At 37.0% G+C, this 5,238-nt stretch overlaps 1 long non-coding RNA gene across 1 annotated transcript; it reads right to left on the minus strand.

Moving 5' to 3' along the window:
- Positions 1 to 2,448: 2,448 nt before the first annotated feature.
- Positions 2,449 to 4,381, minus strand: LOC113362064. Its single transcript, XR_003365530.1, has 2 exons — positions 4,145 to 4,381; positions 2,449 to 2,783 (listed from the first exon to the last, which is right to left on the minus strand). It is a non-coding gene; the product is annotated as an uncharacterized LOC113362064 (long non-coding RNA).
- Positions 4,382 to 5,238: the final 857 nt, after the last annotated feature.

Below are 5,238 nucleotides of genomic sequence, written 5' to 3' on the forward strand. Positions count from 1 at the left end.
TGTGCTCATAGTCTTGCTTTTGAACCCTAAACTATTTGTGTTTCTAAAAGATTTCTGACCAAATAACGTTGATGAAATCTTGTCAGAGCTTCCAGACAACCTTTGCAGGTCACACTTAAGAGTATTAATCTCTTTTTCTTTTAGACACAGGGTTCTGGTGAATTCATCATTAAGACAGTCAATCTCAAGATTTTCACCTGAAGTGATGATTCAAGTTTCTCCAACCTCATCTTTAGTTGAAGATTTTCTTGGTGAATTTCTTCATTTCTATCCAAGGATTCAAAAATCTCAGTGTCAAACTCGCATTCTGAATCAGAATTTGAGTTAGTAGAAGTTTCTGCTGTGAGAGCTGAAATTTATGTGCAAACTTCGGAAGTATGCGGATTGACCGATTGAATTGATTTTTCTTATATTGTATCATCTGAAGCATCAGAGAGAGAGAGATGTTCCTCAGACCTTTTGCTTCTTCTCACAATATCCTTGATCTTTTGTAAAATTAATGACATATTAGGATCAATATGATTTGAACAACATCATCAGCCCAAGCCAAGTTAGGAGAATTACTTGTGTTGGTCACAACATTGATCGCGGATGTTCTGGTTGTGCTCTGATCATGATCAAGAACTCTTAACTGTCTGATGAGTGAGTTTCTGGAAAATGTTTCAAGGTTATTTCCTTCAACGATGACATATTTCTTAGAGTCGTATCTAGCTGGTAACAATCTGAGAATTTTGATCACAATGTCCTTTTCAGGAATAGTCTTACCCAATGCAAAAGATGCATTAACAATTTCGGACACTTTGTGATTAAACTCATCAAATTAATCTTCATCATCCATAAGAAAGATTTCCCAATCAGAATTCAAGTTTTGAATCCTATCTTCCTTTTCAGAGGTATTCCCTTCAAATACGGTTTCTAAGATATCCCAAGCATCTTTAGACTGAGTGCACGTAGTCACATGGTGTTGAAGATCTAGGGTAATGGCATGTATGATAGCATTTAAGCCGTCAGAATTTTGTTTTGCAGCGAGAATCTCGTCAGGCTCATATCTACCAATATCCTTTGCAACAGTTACACCGTCTATTATACCATTTGAGGATTAATAGTCATTAACAACATATAACCATGATTAAAATCACGTGCTTGAATAAAGGCACGCATAGCAATTTTCCACTATAAGTAATTCGAGCCATCAAAGACTGGCGGTACGTTTATAGAGATAGCGCATCGGTTCATAGAGTCAGATTGCTACAAACGCAGACTTGCGAGGACTTTAATGTGTTTTCCTGCTTAGATGCCAATTGAAAAAAGCGGGGGTCTAACAACCACACCCAACATTTCGTTTGACAATATGTATGGACTAACTCCAATATAATTCCAAGAGAATCAACTGGACAATCAGACTCAGTCAAGGAAAAACATCCAAGAGTTATATCTCAATTTCTCATCACAATCTGCAATCGAACAGATAGAAATCTGTGAGGCCGATTGATATGAGAAATAACTTGAACGATGTTAAAAACCAATGTTCAAGTGTCAATCAATTTCAATCAATAACCAAATGTTGGATTTACTAATTGATTAAACTACGCATAACCTGTGATATTTCAATAATATAAAAAAATATAATGCGAAAAAGAAATAACACAGACACCAGAAGTTTTGTTAATGAGGAAACCGCAAATGCAGAAAAACCCCGGGACCTAGTCTAGATTTGAACACCACACTGTATTAAGACTGTCACGGACAGATAAATTTCCATTCTAAATGGATTGGGTTCCAACCCATTCAGCAAGGCGAAACTCCGGTGTGTCACTCAAAGTACAGAACGGTACATAGTTTTGAAAATGAAGTAGTGATAAAATTTCAAGATCAACAGCAAGATAGGAGATGGGAAATGAGAATCCTCCCAAAATCAAAATGTCCCAAACATAGACATCTAGTGGGTACAAATACATTCTTGTTTTAATAAGTAGAAGTATTTTTGTTAAAAAAAAGGGGGTACACATTTATTTTTTTAGTACACTTAACACCTCACTTCCTATGAAGTTAGCTTAGACAAGGCCCAAAATGAAAATTAGATAATATGTGCGTAGGCAGCACATTTGGATACATAGTAGTTTAAGGTTCAGCTGGAAAACCGTTGTATAAATATAGCAAGGACAAATTTAATTAAGTTCTTTAGATTTAAAACACATAAGCAGGTCTGGCACTTAATACCCATAATAGTAGTTGGAATTATAGTCATGTACACATATGCTGAATAATCAAAGTACATGAAGACAGGGAGAAATGAAAGAAAAGGCACATGCATGAATACAAAGGTATACACTACATCTAAGGTTAGACAGCATACGAAGTAATTAACTATTAAATTTATATGTAAAAGGGTCTCGATGGTATAGCGGGGATTATGCATTTTTCTGGAGTGGTTAATACAGGGGAAACTAACTTCAACACAGTACATCAATTCGAAATGTTATCACTTCCCAAGCAACCGTTAAACACACCAAACACATTAGTGGAAGTTTACACAGACGGAAATGTATATACCTAGACCCAAGTTCAGAGAGGCGGCTAATGTACATCAAAATAAAACCTTAGCATTTCCCTTATGTACACATCAAAATAAGATAAAAACATGGGTCGAAAGCCGATATTAGAACTACCCCAGATCCATCCCTGTGATATACATATTAAACAAAACAAAATACTAACTTTCTGTGCTTTCAAGGCCTGACGTAAGCTCTTCCTAGCTTACTGCTGCAAGCTCCTCTCGTACTCTGCGGAGGAAAACAAGAAAAAGGGGTGAGCAATGCCCAGTAGGAGTTCATAACGAAAAATGGTGCTTTCGGAAACATAAATAACTACTCAGGGAGCAGCAGTAAGAACATTTATAGAGGAATACAAGCCTTAAATAATTAAAAATGATAACCACCATAAAAAGTTGAAGTCAAGAACAAACAACTCTACAATTTTCTGTGGCCAATTGCCATCTAATGAAGTTTCATGGCCAGTTGCCAATTCTAAGAATTTCATGGCCAGTTGCCATCTAATAGTTTTCATGGCCAGTTTCCAATTCTAAGATTTCCATGGCCAGATGCCATTTCTACCAGTTTCATAGCCAGTTGCCACTTCTAAGATTTCCATGGCCAGATGCCATTTCTACCAGTTTCATGGCCAGTTGCCATTTCTACTACTTCCATGGCCAGTCGCCACTTCTATGATTTCCATGGCCAGTTGCCATTTCTACTACTTCCATGGCCAGTTGCCACTTCCAATATTTCCATGGCCAGTTTCCACTTCTAAGATTTCCACGGCCAGTTGCCATTTCAACTATTTCCATGGCCAGTTGCCATCTAATAACTCTCATAGTTTTCCATGACCAGTTGTTATGTCCTACTTGCTACCACGTTATTCGAAAACCATAACATTCAGAACATTTCAAGGCACATACACAATTTAATTATCGATTGAGCATAACAGAAACATCCGTTGGAGTTAAATGTAAGGAAGTATGTTTATTAAATCAAAATGATGAACATGGAGTTTTGAAAAACAAGCTTACTGGTGCCTTAAGACAAAAACATTGCGTATAAAATCCTTTGAATTTGTAGAGCTAACGGAAAAGTAATGGAAACTCAGTGAGTCCATTTTTTTTCATAAGCATTTATATAAAACAAATGGTAAGACATGAATCCATGGTAAATCTGTACGTTAATTCAAAATCAAAATCACCATTTCAAAGACGGAACTCATTGGGTCATTTTAGCAAGCATGTAACAGTCTAGCTCAAAATTCAATTCATTGCTTCATTTATGATGGAAAACTAAATCTAGAGGCTGCAATCAATCTTCACAAAAACACTTATAAATCCAAATCGCACACAGTTAAACATGTAAGGAATGAGCACTGCGTTGTACAAAATCATCAAAAAGAACAGGAGAGATTTGGGGTAAGTTTATGGACAAAGTTTATCAATTTCACGGCAGTGAAAACGTCCCAATTAACAAATTTTCAGATTTGTATAAATGGCTCCATTTGAAAATAGTCTTGGACAAGAACAGAAGATTGCAGATTGCATTTAAATCGACATGAATTGAAAATCAGGAGATAAAGAAATAGAATGATAAATAACCCCTACCTTTTTAGAAGACGAATTCAGCCGATAACCAAGACTGCATCCAACTCAAATTTGGAATTTGAAACTAAATTTGTTTCCTTCTGGAAATTGATTTGAGTAGAAAATGTGATGATAGGAAGTAGGAAAACAAAAGAAATGTTTCTTTAAAACCCCAGATGGGAAGGTAGAAGGAGAAGGCAATTATGCCCCTTGTAGTTCATGTCACACACATGTCAATCATGCTCAGAATTTCTAGTATCTTTCTTACATATACTACTTATGCTCACTAATGCTGCTGAGTGATGATTACTTAGCTAATCAACCATTCATATGGGTTGGGCTAAGGCTCAAGGCCCAAACAAAAATACTTGTGTTGTCATACCATTACCTCCCAAAAATGAATTGTGTCTCGCAATTCAAAATTAAACTGAAGAGATATGAGGATTACCTTCAAGTAGCTCCGGGTACTTGTCTCTCACGTCAGACTCGAGCTCCCAAGTAGCTTCTTCGATAGTATGATGTTGCCATACCACTTTCACCATCTTAATAGTTTTCGCTCCCTTGTACCATTAATCCGCAATGGTTTTTCAATGTAACTGATATCGTCGTTCAGTTGCAAGTCCTTCCACTCAATAACATGTGATGGGTCTGCATTTTATCTCCATAGCATCGATACATGGAACACGTTATGTACATCTGCTAACCGCGGTGGCAAAGCCAAGCGGTACGCGACTTCACCAACCCTTTCAAGAATCTCAAAAGGTCCAACGTAACGAGGAGATAACTTACTTTTCTTCTCGAATCTCTTGATGACGGGTCTTAGACTGACTTTCAAGAAGACGTTTCCTCCAACTTGAAACTCCAACAGTATTCTTTTTGAGTCATCATAACTCTTTTGTCGGCTTTGTGCTGTTTTAAGTCGTTCCTGAATGATTTTGATCTTAGAGGTAGTCTCTTAAATCACTTCAGGACCTAACACACTTCGTTCACTCTCTTCGGCCCAACACAAAGGAGTTCTACAAGGTCTTCCATATAAAGCCTCGTACGGCGCCATACCAATTCTAGATTGGTAACTGTTGTTGTATGCAAACTCCACTAAAGGTATTTGTTCACTC

Source organism: Papaver somniferum, chromosome 3, assembly GCF_003573695.1.
Source record: "Papaver somniferum cultivar HN1 chromosome 3, ASM357369v1, whole genome shotgun sequence".
Taxonomy (NCBI): domain Eukaryota; kingdom Viridiplantae; phylum Streptophyta; class Magnoliopsida; order Ranunculales; family Papaveraceae; genus Papaver; species Papaver somniferum.